Raw genomic sequence first — 16,593 nt, 5'->3', positions numbered from 1 at the left:
TATTTTTTACTGTACATAAATTCTAAGACTGGGAATATCATTGGTTTAGAATAGATCTGACAGACAAAGCAGTAATTATATACAGCTACAGAGAGACAAGAATGGACCAAAAATATAATTTTTCAGATTAATCCTATGAATGTTCTGCAATATTTATAATACATAAACATTCCATTATACAATCAAGCCTCTGTTTACCATCCAAATAAACTGATTATGAACCACAGATGTCAAAACAAAAGGAGGCCCCTATGTGGTTTAGTACTACCTTTACTAATTCACTTAAGGTAAGTTAGCTCTACTTCTACTCCAGCAAGCATAGCTAACCCTTTTTCTTGTTCTAATATTAGCTAGAACTAATATCTTTTCAGTTAGCTAATGAAACTGCCAAAATTTAAAGCAAAAGGGGAGAAGAGAGAGGGGGGAAGAGAGAGGGGGGAAGAGAGAGGGGGGAAGAGAGAGGGGGGAAGAGAGAGGGGGGAAGAGAGAGGGGGGAAGAGAGAGGGGGGAAGAGAGAGGGGGGAAGAGAGAGGGGGGAAGAGAGAGGGGGGAAGAGAGAGGGGGGAAGAGAGAGGGGGGAAGACAGAGGGGGGAAGAGAGAGGGGGGAAGAGAGAGGGGGGAAGACAGAGGGGGGAAGAGAGAGGGGGGAAGACAGAGGGGGGAAGACAGAGGGGGGAAGACAGAGGGGGGAAGACAGAGGGGGGAAGACAGAGGGGGGAAGACAGAGGGGGGAAGACAGAGGGGGGAAGACAGAGGGGGGAAGACAGAGGGGGGAAGACAGAGGGGGGAAGACAGAGGGGGGAAGACAGAGGGGGGAAGACAGAGGGGGGAAGAGAAGAACTTCATCTTCCAGCCTGATCCTCTGTATTTCCCAGTTGTCAAATGTCCTGGCAGCTACAACACTAAAAGGGTGAATTTGAATGATTCAACACACTAGGTTGATTCCTACCCTTCCCTCAATGAACTGCTTGCTCAGAAAATATGAATAATTAAATACACTTTCAACACTGAAAAAAGGTTTTCTCATTATGTGTTGCTGGGAAAATATGCAAACTTTGCAATACTCTAGTTTGTCAGTTTAAGGTACATGTATTTATGCATACAAGATCCTAGTAAGTATCAATGAAAATCTGGCAGTAAGGACACCTGTAATAACCAGAGAAACAGATGTTATTGAAAGTACATCAAAGCATAATCACCAACTCCTAATAGCAGCTTTCTTTAATAATGGAAAGAATTGTAGAAGAGCCTTCTGTAAAACCACCCCAAGCAGCAGCAGCAGCAGCAGCAGCACATGCAATGTTGCCATCTATTTGCTTTCTCAGTTCAGACTTTTCTGAAGTCTTTTAACAATTTACAGTGGAGGATGATTTAAAAAAAAAAAAAAAATCAAAAAACCTTTTCATACCTAAACCATCTTTGTTAAGTATTTACACCATTAGCTTTCAGTTAATGCCTAGACCTTAAACACTGCATTTTAGGGTAGAGGGAGGAAGTAAACATATATGTACAAATGTACATGTGTATACTGAAACATATATTTCAGCTGACATGTGATCACAAAGTGAAAATGTTCCAGACACATGGCTGTTTTCCACATCCATGTTCACACAGCATATGGATCACAGTGTGTTGACCACATTACAGTACTGCACACTAAACCATGCATGCACTGAAGACACTAGAACAGGTATTGCCCCAAAGAACTTGGAGTCTTTCAACAAGCAATTTGTCAGCAAATGTCTAGCTATGCCCATAGGATTTTTGGTACAACCTGGCCCATGTCATGATAGTCTCTACCTATTCTTGTACCCTCAATCATGAGCTTCTGAAAGCAGAGGGTCACAGCCTGGTCTTTGGAAAGCATCTATAACACAGTGGGTACCCTCTCCCACACACATATGAAAGACCTGAGGATACATTAAGCACAAACTTGACTAGTGAACAAAATCGCTGGAGCCTTATCAGTAACAGAATCCTAGACCAAAGCAGTTAAATGTGCTGAAATACGGTAAAGGTCGCAGTGGGAAGAGCCCCAAGGAGCAACCGATGGCTCTGCACCCTTCTAAGACAAGCACTTCCTCAAGCTACCAGGCAGCCCCAGACTGGAAGGTCCGTCTATAAAGCCCCCGTTTCCCGTGTACTTCTCTCTCTCAAAACAAGGCGTCCCGTCGTACGGCCGCAGTTCCTGGGACAAGGAAAGTTGGAGGCCGCCTGCGGCGGCGGCGCACGGAACGGCGGCAGCCGCGCTCCCCGGGGCAACGCCGCCGCCGCCCGGGCTCCCACGCACCCCCCTCTTTGGGCCCGGCTCGGCCCCGCTGCCGACGGTGATGCCCCAGCCGCCCGCCAAGCCCCGGCCTCCCCTTCCCCCACTGGGCGCAGCGCCCCCGCCGCGCTCTCCGGCGGCTCAGGCCCCGCCAGCGCCCCTCAGGTGAGGGAGCCCACGGGGACCCCGCACACGGCAGGGGACCGGCCCCCTCCCCGCCATACACACACACACCCCTCCCCGGCGGCGGCGGTTGCTGAGCAGCGCCGGAGTCGCAACAGCGGCGGTGCCAGGCCCGGAGAAGGGATGGGGAGCGCTGGCTGAGGAGCCCGGTCTCGGCTTGGTACCCGCTTCCCCGCCGCCGCGGCTCCCCCTCAGCCCCCGCATCCCCTTACCCGAGTGCCGGCGCCGGTGGCGGGGCCCGCGCTGCCGTCGCCGAGGGTGCTGGGCGCGGGCAGATGCCGGGGCGAGCAGAGCGGGGGAGGGCGGTGAGGAGACAGGAGCAGGAACCCGCCGCCGCGTAACGGAGCCGCGGGCGGACTGAGAAGACGGAGCGAGAGGCACGGGCAGCGCGCGCGCGCCAAGGGCGGGGAGCGCCGCGCGAGCAGCTGACAGCGAGCAGCGGCGTACGCCGGGCAGCGCGCGCCGAGAGCAACCGGCGGTGCCAGCGACGGCGCGCGCGTCCCCGCGAGCGCACTAGGAAGAGCTCCGCCGCGGGCGCGCGCCTGCCGGGAGCAGGCAGCCTATGGGAGCGCCAGCCGGGCTGCTGGTGATGCTGGAGCGCTCTCGTCATGCAGCGCTGGAGCGCGCGGCGCGCATGCGCGCCGGGGTCGTTTCCCCCCCTGCTCCGCTCTCTGCTGCGTCCCCTTGTCCCAGCGGCCGGGCCGGAGCGGCTGCCCTGGGCCTGCGAGACGGGGCCGGCATCCCCCCCTGCTCCGCACGGCAGAGGCTGCGGGCGCGGCGGGAGGGAGCCCGCTGCGCTTTCCCTGCAGGGCGGCGGCAAAGGCCGGGGTGGGGGGGTTCGCCCCGGCGACGGGCGAGTGCGCGGAGCAGCGCCCGGCTGAAGCGCCGCGGCGGCGATCCTTCCTGCCAGGGAGTTCCGAGGAGATGAGGCACTGGGAGGGGTTGCAGGGCATAGGCCCGCTGGGGAGACATCGCTCTGCCAGTGTCGGCTTTAGCTCCCGGGCAGCCGGTCCGCGCTGGCGGGCAGGGCCGGTCGGTGCTCGCCGGCGGCCGCAGGCGCTGCCCGCAGCCCCTGCCCGCGCTGCTGTGTGCACCAGGCAGCTCCCCGCCGCAACGCTGCTCTGTCTGCCCAGCGACGGAGCTCAGGATAGTTTGATTTTTTAATTCAGCGATGCCTGCAATGGACAGAAATCACACAAGATTTAATGATGAGTTACGTGCTCGGTGTCTGCTGGGTGAGCGTGGGACATGGGAGAGGCCTGCTCCGTGTAAGCACCCCTCACTTGTCTGACGGCTGCTTTAGCACATATGGCCTCTGTGGCTCATCAAAATGCTTCCTGAAAATGCACATAAACACAGGTGAACTCAGGTAGATGTGCAATTTCAGGGCAGTTAATGTAACTATTATTTCCTAAGCATTTGTATGGGAAACCTGTACACATTTTCGAAGTTTATATCGCACCGTGCACTTGGAATGTTTCAGTGTTCTTGGGAGATTAAATAGCAGAGATGGGAGGGTAACTTGTGGAGTGGGAATCGCACTAGAATTATGTTTCAGTATCCCAGGATTTGTGTGAAAATCAGTGCTGGTAGAGAAGGATGTTTTCTAACATTTTTCTTAGACCCATTCCCAGTCTCAGAAGAGCTGTCCTGCATATTGGCCTCTGTTCTGTATTTGTTCACACTTGTCTTCTCCAGTTTGTTCCACGAGCCCTCTTCTTTTTGTTTCCCAGAACTAGTAAACATTCATAAATGTGCTTATAAGGTCTATGGAAGTGTCTCTTCTTTTTTCTCTTTCTGACTGTAATGTGTTAGCTGCCTGCTAACACAGAGCTTGGGGCACAGCTACTGCAAACGTTGTCTGGAGGACAGAGAGGAGATTTATAATATTCTGTGCTCATAGCAACCTTCCAGAGAGATCTGAAAATGCAAAAATAATGAATATATCTGTTTTCCCTAAGGTTTTAATTTCTAACTGGTAAGACTAGAGATTAGTTTAGAAGTTGAAATCTTAAGGAGATCACCAGTGGCTGTCAAGTACCGAGTTGCTGCTGCGAGCCTCTCTTCCTGTGATAGTTGTTATAATTACTAACAAACTTGGTCAAGGATTTGGATTCCAGAAAACATTACGTTAGGTACAGTGTTTATACAGGTTGTTTCAAAAGAGCTTAGAGACTTTTTCCATTTGTTATATGAATCCACTAGTGATTTATTGCTGAGGCATGCATAAGAGGAAAGTAAGAAAAACTGAACTGCCGTTAATAACCCTAAGCTTGCTACCCTGCGATTTCTTAATGGAAAAGAAAAACAAAACCAAAAAACAGTGCTGCAAATGAAAAACATTTGAAAAGTCTGAGATAAGAAAAAAGACCAAAAGAGCATGCAGTGCAGGTTAGGAAAGAAAGCCCCCATTCCTGGAAACATTCAAGGCCAGGCTGGACAGGGCTCTGAGCAACATGATCTAGTTGAAGCTGGCCCTGCTCATTGCAGGGGGATTGGACTAGATGAGCTTTGAAGGTCCCTTCCAACCCAAACCATTCTATGATGCGTCAAGATGATCCAGAAACTAAGGCACATTTTTCCATATGACACATTTAACAGCATGTTATTTTGATCGGAAGTTCTCACCTAAAGAAAGATTCTGAAAGAAAATAAAATTGTCCAGGGCAACATCTGAAAACTGAAGAGCTGCCTCTGGGAAAATACTGTTTTATGGACATAGATCTGTTTATTAACCCACGAAATAGTATGGTATTTTCAATGCAAACAGTTCTGAGATACACTGTCCACAAACTGGATGAAAATCAGGCCTACAATAAATGGGCTATGTCATGAATATTATTTCAGTTGCACTTACTATAGTGTGAAATTAAGTGCATTTCAAGTGATACTACTGCTTGTTTATTTACTTTCAAGCCCATGACATTCTGTGCTATAGGCATATTATCTTAACCCAAAGAAAACTATATAGTACTAGGACTGATCCAATATCCACTGGAGCTAACAGTGGATGAGATGTGAACAATCTACACATGACTTGTGTAGTTATGAGTTATTTTTATTTGTATTCAAGTTCAAACTATCTGCTGCTATCAGCCTCATTTTTATTTTGAGGAACTGGTGACCTGAGTAGTGCTAAGCCATGGCATAATGGGAGAAAGAAACTTAAATGACCAGTGAGAGATATGAAAAGCTACTGAGAGAAGTGCTTTTACAGAGTGCTAACTTTTTACAAATGCTAAATGCAGCAGGTACGTACATTTAGAAGTACATTTCCCAAACAAGACAAAGAGGCCAATAGCTATTTTTTTTACCACAAAAAACTCATTAAGTGTAGAACCTTATGTGTGACTCCAGCAACAACTCCTTCAATAGGTGACCCAGGGTCAGAGTCTTGGTTTGTGGCTGCCCTGAAACTCTTCAGAAGGGAAATATACACTAAAACATGGGGCCCTTTTTCACTCCTATGAGTAGAAAACAAATTATGTCAGACAGTTCTTCAGTCTTAAGGTAGAGACTTCAATTAATAGTTGTAGTTGTCCAGTGTACATTTTCTAGTGCTTAATCTCACAACCCTAATAAATTGCCTTTAACTGATACAGACTCAAAATCTGCTAGAGTCAGGTAATTCTTTCAATTTGGCAAGAAGGTGTTAGCACTTTTACATAGCAGGTGGAATCTCAGCAGGGCAACTGTAGTTTCACTTTGATGAGACATCCTGCCACCTGCCTCAGAAGTTACTCTGAGTAGCAACTTGAGTTAAAAAGAAATGTAAAGATGTTTTAGCTTTGCCCCTGAAACACATGAAGACATGCTGGAGTCCACATTTAACCCTCAAAGGTTGCAAAATTCTATTTTTGTGAACTGTTTATTTCTCTGTACAATGTTAGGTGTCTCCTGCTCTCCACCAGCTCCAAACTCCAGTGTCATAAAGCAATGTTAATGGATACCATCAACCCCTATAAAAATACCCTACTTCTTAAGTCCTTGTCCCTTCGAGTTTTATGATTGCCTCAAAAACATCAAAAGCAAACTCAGTTTTTAGCTGTCATAGTCATAGAAATAAGTTTGAAAGAAAGAATGACCAGAGCTGGAAGCATTTAAAAATATTTCTGGAACTGGTTTGGCGATTTTTATTAAATGTCGGGTTTGGAGTTTGTTTACTTTAGGTTTTCTGAACAATTTTTTTTATTGCACTGTATCTGTACTTTGCAAATACTTTGCTTATAGAGATGTACAGTTCTACAGGTGACAGCAGAATTAAACCCCACACTCATCTGAATTGCTCCATATGCAGCTTGGGGTTGCAAGCTAGTTTACTTCCTGCCAGCTATTCTATATTACCTATTGCAGACCATTATAAAACAGGAGAACTTAAGTACCCAGTGTAACAAGCATTTTTTTCTGTGTTGGCTACAAAGAATAATAAAGTTTTTGCATAATTTATGCCAGCTTTATTTTATCATATAAAGTAGGAACAACCCTAGATCCAGTATATTTAAGAAACAAATGTGGAAATTACATTTTGAAAAATGGAACTGGGGTGGGAGGGTGTTACGCCTTTGTCCCTCTAAAAGACTGTACATATTGGGGAGGAGGATGAGCTGGGAAATACATAGACATCCAAATCAGTTCATTTATCCTGCATTTAGAAGTCAGCCTGTTATGAGTACCCAGACACTGTACCAGTCAGGAAAGCTGTATGCTTTTATCTGCAGAAATGCAATGTGAGAATTGAAGAAAACATGTTGCTAAGGTTAAAAGAAAATCAAGCCACAATCAACAGGGAAATTACAGAAACTGCCACAGTTGAATATAACTTTTTAAAAAATGCCTAAGAATATTATCAAATATGTAATATAAAACCAAATTTCTTACATTCTAAAGAATGTTTTTAAGGGTCCATCAGATGTTTCTTTTCTAGCCCTCAGAATTTTTCCTATTTCTTCCAGTGTTTTGAAATGCGATGTTGCACTTGTTAAGTCTCAGTGTCAGGTAAAACAGAATTTCAAATAATTGAAAATAACATAAGTTATTCATGTTATAAAAAGTTTAAAAAATATTTTAACTGAGACTTACATTGATGTCCATAAAGAATAACACCAAAATCTGGACTTTTCATTTTCCAGGAAGTACCAGCAGGTACAGCCAGTCATTGTAAGTGCAGTAGAAGTAATGGTTCCTCCTCCATGGAAAAAAAAGAACCGAAACAAAACAAGAAAAAAAATTTGAATTACTGAGACGAATTGCTGTTACAAGATGTAAGATAGCGCTTCAGCATAAGTACTTGCAGCTGTAGAGTAACTCAACAAACTTTTCTGTCCCATTAATCAAAACACTTTCAGTTTCCAGCTTGAAGCAGGTGAAACCATAACAAATATTGCATAAGGACTGTTTATCTGTATCCAAAGCATTTGAATAAAGTGTTTATATAAATCAGAGTAAACTTATTCTTTCTTGACGCTTCCACTTTTACAACACTTCACTTTGAGTTCTGACAGGGATTGATGTGGCATACCATTTTGTTTCTCTTCACACACTGGTTTTACAGCACACGAAAACATAAAGGTCAAAAGGAGCAAAGTGCAAACACTATTAAAATGAGCTGGGCAGGTCATGTAATCAAAAAATCACATTGTGGATGTTCAATAAACGTCAGAGATGCTTGTGATTATGTGGAAAATATTGCTGCACATTGGTATGACTTCTGGGTGAGTGAAGCAGGGACAGCTTCACTATCACAGCAGCAGCCTGTGCACCTCAGCAGAACAGAGATGAAACATTCATAATATTTGAAAGACAGTATTGTAAATGCAAAGACAAAAGGGGCAATGTCTATTTTTTAAAATTGAACCAGAAGTAGTACAGCTATGCAAACACAATCATTTGTCCCTTCATGTGAGTGAGTAAAATACAGATTATCCAAAAAGTGTGTTTTGGATCATCCAAAACAGTAGATCTGCTTCAAGATTAAAATCCTACAATGCAACTTGCATTACAAGCTGGGCTGACCGCAGTGTGGGCTCTGCCACCTGAAGTTGGCCCAGCACTTCCCACTTCGACATCCCATTTCAGGTGCTTATAACAGAAATACTTGACTTCATAAACTGTTGGCCATTTGGACAAGCATTTTCAAAGGTTTGTCCCTTTTCTTTGAGTGCCTTAAGTTTTGGAGTAAGAGTTTCATTTTTGTCAGGATTACGCTGGTGGTAGGAACGTGCCTTTAGGTTTTCATCTGAAAATCTACTTGTATTTAACCAGGCTTTTTGTAGAAGAAACAAAGGGAGACTATAACTTTAAAAATCAGATTTTTCACACACTCAGAACTGTCATATAAACAAATTGAGTTTTGCAACTATATTTTCCAAATAAATCTCCCAAAGTTGCTAAATCTATTGCATATGATCTACTATTTCAGTAGGACTTAATCTGAAATGAAATTTCTGGTCTAGGTGTATATGGAGACTACAAGAAGGAAGTCTTCTCTCTCATGTTTCAGATTGTCTCCATACATTTCTTACTCCTGGAAAAGCTAATACATCCACACAGACAGGCAAACTCATCATTTTTCTGCTGTAAAAGACTAGGAGAGGCAGCATTTCTAGAGCTGAGTAGTGATTACAAACATCTAAATATGTTAATGTGGTATTACTGAGATGTTAATTGCTACAGTATTTGAGGGTTTCCTCGCTCGGATTTATTTTACAATAACTGAATGCGTGATACTCAAAAGAGTTCTGGTGTCTACATTTTTTGCAGAGTACGTTAAAGCTGTATTAATTCTCTCTTCTAGACACTATTTCCCTCTATGAAGGAGACATGCTTGTTCATCATCAGTACATTTTTGCATTAAAATTTCCCAGCTTTACTCAGCTTCTATTTCTACCACTAGAGGGAAGGGGAAAGTGGTGATTATTATTGAGCACTTAACTATGCCACAATGTTTCTTCTGAGTAGATTTTTGCTTGTATACACCCACGGGCAAATAAATAAAGCTTCTGGATTGTCAGTATTTTTGTATACCAGGTCACTCTTTTCCTTTGAAAAGAACACGGACCTTGAATTTGGGATTATTGCAAATTTACAGTGATTTATTCCAGATTGATGATTTGTCTTTGCATTGGTCTGGACACCACAGTTCCTACTTGCTAGTTTTCTTCCTTGCTCAGATCAAGTTCCCTACCCCAATAAATTAATGTAAATAAAGGTATCACTGCTTGTAGGATTTTCAGTATTGGCACTTTAACAATAGCGTTATCAGATAATTTGAAGGTATTCATGTCTGTTGAAGAACAAGAACTTATCTGAGAGCCCCATCTGTGTGCGCACAGGGTGTGGTGGCTCCATTAGCTTTCCAAACAATGGATTTCCTGTGAAGGTAAACTTACATTCAAGAACAGCCTGGTCTGGTCTACAGCCTGAAATAGAAACATGGAACAGTTTATCTGTGATTATAGGGAAAATGCTATCACCTTTTCAAGTAATGAACCCAGCTGTCCTCTTTCTTAGCATTGTCTTTGCAAATGGTTTATGCACACACTTTCAAAGGATGATCAGCTAATAAAAGATCTGCCAGAGAAAGACAACCTGTAGCACCGGCCCAGCATGTCACATGAAACTGCTGAGTTCTGGACATAAATACTTCCGTAAACCAAAACCAGACAAGACAAACACATTTTATTCAATTAAGTTTTCATTAAGCTTAATTATTTTATTTTGCTTTTTACTAATTTCAGTGAACTTATTATTACATCAATAGCTACAATTTGAAATTTCCCGAGGGCATTTCATTGTTTTTGCATCTACCAGTATTTGGCACAAATGGAAAAACAGCTAATAAGCAAGCAAAATCAGTTGATCAGTACCATTTACTTATCAGCCCATTCTCAAATCACATGTCCCACGTGTAACTTGAATGACCAGTTTTTCCCTCCATTAGCAAGTACATTAAGAAAAAGGATCTGCCTACTAGCGAGTGCCAAATAAACCAGACACTGTATCCTACCTAGAAATTTAAAAGTTATATGCAGGGCCTTCGGCTGAATTTCATTCCTGTTTCTAGGAACCGTGGCACAAAGCAAAGACTGTGGCTAACAAACAAGTTTAAAGCATGACTTTGTATCTCATAAAAATACAATAACCTCCCCACAGTCATAAAGTATCTCCCAGAAAATAAATACAGCCTTCACTTCCACCAGCAGGAAATAAAACAAGCCCTTCAACTCTGTACTTGCAACTCTGGAAATGGGCTGTGCTATAGTGATAGATGTTTTCAGGACTCTCTTCCCTACAAAACTCCATTATCCCTGGAAAAAAACTCCAGCTGGTTCAAAACATACCAGGCTTTTTGCTGGGAACGAAGGGCTGTTGTGAGCACGCTACTCCAGTATGCCTGTCTGTGTTGGTTTTCCGCCAAACACCAAGGTTGTTCAAGGTTTTACTTCTAACATCCAGCATTCCTACTTGGTGGGAGCTCTGTTGGTGTCCCACTGTAACCAGGAAACTGCCAGCCAGTGGGGAGAAACAAAGCTATTGTCACTGAACTGTTGCCAGGTTTCAGCACTGGCTATCTCATTAATTTACTCTGGATTCTTTGGATAATCAATTACTTCTAACCTTCAAGAAGGAATATAAGATTCAATGTAGTTAGAAAAACCAAGTTACTCAGACTTCTCTAGTAATTTTGAAAAATGTTATGTTACTTAATATGAAGGATTGAAACTGACTTTCAGCAATAAGCTTTCATCTTTCTTGAATTAATATGCAAGTGATGACTTCATAGCATTTCTAACAATCAGCCCGATTTTTTTTTTTCAACATTGGTAATGAACAGTTACTGGGTTTGAAAAGTCTAATAGTTCTTAGATGAAGTATTTAACCAATGTTTAAAGCAACTTTCTCTTCTACCAGTTCTTCCAGATTAAGCTGACTTGGTGCAATGCCTTTTAGCAACACAAAAAGCACTGTTCACTTTCAGACGTTATAACTACCAAAGGCAATTACTGATTTGGCCATAGCTGAAAGAGGGCTAGAAGACCCACTTTTACTTTCTAAGCAAGTCTGTGTTTGACTGTTTTTATTTGTACTAATAATAGGCTATCTGCTGTATGCAAACTTTTTTCAATTCTGAAGCAAAATTCGGATGTGAAGCTGTTGCACATATGAGATTAAAATTCACCTTTTCTAAAATGGTAGTACAACATTTTCGTTTGCACATTGAATCTAGGGAGATGTGCTTTCATAATTTGAGTTACCCCCAAAAGCCTACAGTACTTAAGTGAAGACTCCTATCACATAAGGATTCAAAATGGGTGAACCTCTTTTTGTGCTCTTCTCTTCCCATGCATTCTGCAGCTGATATTATAGATAGACTGACCCAGAAACACAGATATATCTAGTCTGACATTAGCAAAAATAAATCAAACTTAATTACCAATTCCACCCAACTGTATTTACCCTTGCAGGATGGCCACAAAACATCTGGTAGGTGGCAAAATATTTTATCCCACCCACTATCATGGTTAGTGCAGCAAAACAATCTTACACAGTCTACATGGCACATATTTGTATCATGTTCAAATGAGACTTGCTCTTTGAGCTCTAAGAGGTGCCTCCTGGGAAGGGTTGAAGGCAGCTTAGCTACTTTGTCACTGGAGACATCAAGGATGAAAAGTTTACATAATCTTTAACAAACATATTTTAAAACAAATTGTTATTTCCATTTGATGTTTCTATTTCCTGTTAATCCTACAATCATGTTCATATGTGATAACAGAAATAGGGATGCCATGGGAGGGAACTGGTGAAAACTGACACGTAGATACAGCTTAACCACTGAGAAGCCAAAAGCATGTTAATGATAACACAGATCTTGGAGCAGCAGGATTTATAAAGCAGGTTTTAATCATTCCAGGGTTCTTCTATAGCCACTCCATAAAGGATAGTCATTATCCAGGATGGCTTCAAACCTGTAATAATTATTATAAGCTTTATTTTTTTAATCTCTCTCACACCTGAGTAACACAAAATTTAAAAGAGGTATAATAATGCAATTACAGAGTTAAATAATTAATTGTATTGTTATGAAGTACTTATACATGTATTTCTACATACCACAAACATATCGATAACACACAGTCAAAACCTGAGAAAGATTTGGAGGCATAAACAACTAAGGAGTGTTTCCTAGAAGCTGATGAACAGCACCTCTTAGAAAGAAATGCAGGTGCCTATTGGACTGACATTCTATTCTGCACTGCCAGGAGAAGCAAAGCAGCTTCTGTCCCCACCTCAACAAATAATTCAGGTCATGTCTCATCTGCCAATTGCTTTTTCTGAGTTCTCTATAGCAGCCAGCCATATCAACATCAGTATAGCCATAAAAGTACATACAAAACCTTTGACCATTTCACCTCTTGAAACAGTAGGGCTGTTGTCACAAGCAGACAACTTTCATGCAGTTCTAGATACTCTTAATCAGAACATGCATATGTAAAAGGACATTTCAAATCTCTACTGCAATATCTTTAAATGTTTAAAAATGTCCACTGACATGAACCAAATAGCTACTATTGCCAGAAATTAATATTGGTGGCTAGTGGAGAGAAACCTTCATGCCATTTTGTTACTATAAGTGTCAGTAGTCTCCTTCTTACAAGAAAGATAAATATATGAAGTGGCTTTTGCTAGTTTTGTGGGATAATCATGCAATCTGCCTTTCAGAGAGACCAGCTGCTGCCTTCGGCCGGAGTGCCTATCAGCTCCGCCAGCACTGTAATACTGATTTGCATTTCCTGTCCTGATACTTTTTTTCAATCCACTCTTCTCCAACTTATTCTGTCCAGATTTTCAATTCACTGATTGGCTACTGCTGAAATTTTTTACAAAGTAAATGGTAAAATTCAGCTTCATTACTCTGAAGAACAAGTGTGTAACCATGCTGGATAACCCACACCTCTGGCAGGGCAGCTGCACGAAACCTGACACTTTTGGTATGTGTTAACCTGGCAGGATAAACTTGGTGTTAGATATACCTTACAAATGTAGATGAATACAGCTGCAGTAGATGAACTGGAATGAAGATGTTTCTCCTATCAGCTCTGCTGTTGATTAGTTGTGTGAATTTTGATCAGCTTTATTAATCTGTTCATCATTGCCTTTTCCCATTCTGATCTGCAGAATTGTGAGATAACAACCATTGCAAAGGGAGCAAGCCAACATTTGCAAAAAAGCTAAGGTCGTTAGATGGTGGCTCTCAGAGGACAGCAATGAGATATAACAAGTACTGATGTTATATTTTCTTTTCAAATAATATTGGACATGATTTTTGTCAGAAATGGTTGCAAAGTTTTATTTCTCCCTAGGTATGACAAATGTTTTATTTTATTGGTATCTTAGGGGGAACAGTAATTCAACTGAAGTTTTTTATTCTAAAGTTCAAACCTTCAGTGAATACAGGTGAGCTGCTTTTTTATCATAAGATTTCATCACACACCCTATTCCTGGGGCTCTTTCTGGCTGTTAATAGACCTATCAAATTTCATTTCATTAGATTTTATATTCTCTGGTAATGCCAACTTTCGTCAACTCTTACTGAGACCCAGCCTGTGTAGGCTGTGACTTTAGGTTTTATTGAATGGGTGGAATATTTACTCAGCTGTAAGGTTCAGATGTTACTTATTTAATAAGTCTCTTACCATGCACAGTAAATGACACTTGTATATTATTTTGGAAAATGCTCTGGGATCCTGCAGGGCAAACAGTTGAAAATATTAGCTATTACACTGATGGCATTGTGTAATAGACCTCAGGTACTCCTGAGTCACTTTGGAAGTTGAAAGACAGTACGAGGCTACACTTACTAAAATGCTGCTGCATACACACCAAGGAAAAACTCCCTGGCTACCAGCTTTCTTAAGGAAAATGGCAGAAATGTGGATGCAGAACAGCATAAGTATAATCCAAGTGTTCATCAAGTGTGAATGGCGCTGAGCTCCACATAGCTCTTTTCACCTGGCACACCATAAGCGATCTAAAATAACGCCTCATAAATTAAAAGGTCAGGGCGGTTTGTTGCAGGAGGCTACCCAGCTTACTTCCAGCTAATGGTACGCTGTTGGCAGTAATTTCCTAAGTAATTGGTCCTATTCCTTGACATCAACAGGAAGATACGGCCCAGAATCCACACTGAAGGGTGTGAGTGGCAAATAGTCTATAAAAGCTTTGCACCCTCTGCCCATGCAGAATTGAGGGAAACTGGTAGAAAATAATGTTATTTGATGCATCAGTCTGAGTAGCTAGCAGATAGCAGCGTGGGCACCAGTGTCCAAAGCTGGCACTATGAAACAGCAGATAAGAAGTGCAACTGTTCTGGAAGCACATCATCCAGTGTACAGTGCTCTGCCTGTACCGTGACTTGCCGCAGCCTCTCAGCTTTACTTACGTCTGCTGAAAACAGTGCTGGAGGCCCCACGGTTCCCTGTAAGCTGAGACTCATAGAGCTATTGTAAAGAAACATACTTGTTCTGCTTCTGCAACACAGAAATATATTTCATATTTCTAAGGAGCACAGGAATTGTACACTTGATACTTTATAGAAAAGCCTAAGAAGGTTCCACAGCTAGCAGTTACCAAGTAACTTGCCTCTGACAGCAAGCGTCTCCATTCAATTTTCAGTAATTAAAGGCACTTAATTAGTGAAGTATGAGAGCCTATATCCCTGGTCAACCTTTAATTTCATTGCTTTAACAAAATCAGCTGGTTGAAACTGGACCTCTGGATCTCTGAAGGAGAGGAAACTACAGTATGCCGGCTGATTCTTCAGGCTGCCACCTTCTGCCCAAAGCTTACTAGGCCAGAAAGAAAATAAAATTCACTCATAAAGGCATAAAATTTGACTCAAGAGACAACCAGGAATGACAGAGTTGTTTAATATCTGAAATGTGAAATATAGTTTGTCATGTGGCGTGTTTGAATGTAAAAGTCAACTGTGTGACTTGCTTCCTGTTAAATACTATCTTGCTCAGAATTTGTAAACAAGCTCTTTATTGCATGATTGCCTCAGGTGACTCATCAAACTGCTGAAAAAGTGCACACATGTAGATCAGAGTTAATATTTACATACGGAAATGCAATAACCATAGTGTTGAGTATTGAATCACAGAATACCAGGTTGGAAGGAGCCTTAAGGATCATCTGATCCAACCTTTCTTCACAATAAGAGTGTGACCAGCTCTACAAAGCAAAGTAAGCCCAGCTACATGCCCCATGTGTTGTTCATTAGCTGGTGCTTGAGTTATTGTAATGTTGGCTGCAATGCTAATATTCCCTGAAGCTCTCACTGGCAGTTTTAAGGCATGATGTAACAAGTCTTGCCTGGGTGGAGTGCTGCCCAGCTCTGAGGTAGTTTGCTTGGTTTGGTTTTGACTCCTGTATAAACAATTTGCGTGTTGATTTTTAACACGGTGGTTAAAAAGACAGGCTGCGCCTACACCTATTCCTGTTGCTTCCACAGATTCCTTGTATAGAGCATTTAGTTAGCTTCACTTTGCTTATTTTACAATCTTTTTTTCAGTTCATAAAAGCTCACATTTGCTTTGAATGCTGCTGAATGTTCATCCTAAACATGCACAATTTAAAAGACTTTTCACTTATAGAGGTTACTTGTCCACCCCAGCCATCGCTGTCATATTTGCATTGAGGTATCCACTACTGAAATATTCAGTATTCTCATACTATCCACAGAATAAGCTATATAAGGCTCTTCTAGGGCATACACTGTTTTCATAATCCCAGTTTTTATCAAAGCAGTAATATCAGACCAAATTCAACTAGGAAGTAGATCTTAATTTGGAAAGAAAAAGCACAGCTCTATTTTGTTTTACAAACTTCTCTTTATAATTTAATTCTGTAGAGAGATTATTTTCAACATTTAAGCAATTGATTTTTTTTAAGGAGGGCTACAAAGGTTGTAAAAATATTCAGACACCTATTAAATTTGTATCACCAGCAATAAATAGAAGAAGAAATCCTGAATCACAGCTGAATTTGGTCTAAACAGGTAGAGCTCCTTTGAAATCAGCAAACTTAACAGATCTGCACCAATTTAGAATCTGACAGACAGGTATGCAGGAAGATACAGACG

General features: G+C 42.0%; 1 protein-coding gene across 2 annotated transcripts in view; it reads right to left on the bottom strand.

Annotated features, from left to right (window-relative positions):
- Window positions 1-2,952, bottom strand: part of FUT8 (fucosyltransferase 8) — a 131,286-nt gene extending 128,334 nt beyond the window's left edge. For both annotated transcript variants that reach the window (XM_082059525.1, XM_082059526.1), the window contains exon 1: window positions 2,663-2,952. The gene's annotated coding sequence lies outside the window, so the exon portion shown is untranslated. The remainder of the gene's footprint in view (window positions 1-2,662) is intronic.
- Window positions 2,953-16,593: the final 13,641 nt, after the last annotated feature.

Source organism: Streptopelia decaocto (assembly GCF_964273445.1).
Source record: "Streptopelia decaocto genome assembly, chromosome: 7".
Lineage (NCBI taxonomy): Eukaryota > Metazoa > Chordata > Aves > Columbiformes > Columbidae > Streptopelia > Streptopelia decaocto.
This window is presented reverse-complemented; position numbering and strand designations above follow the sequence as displayed.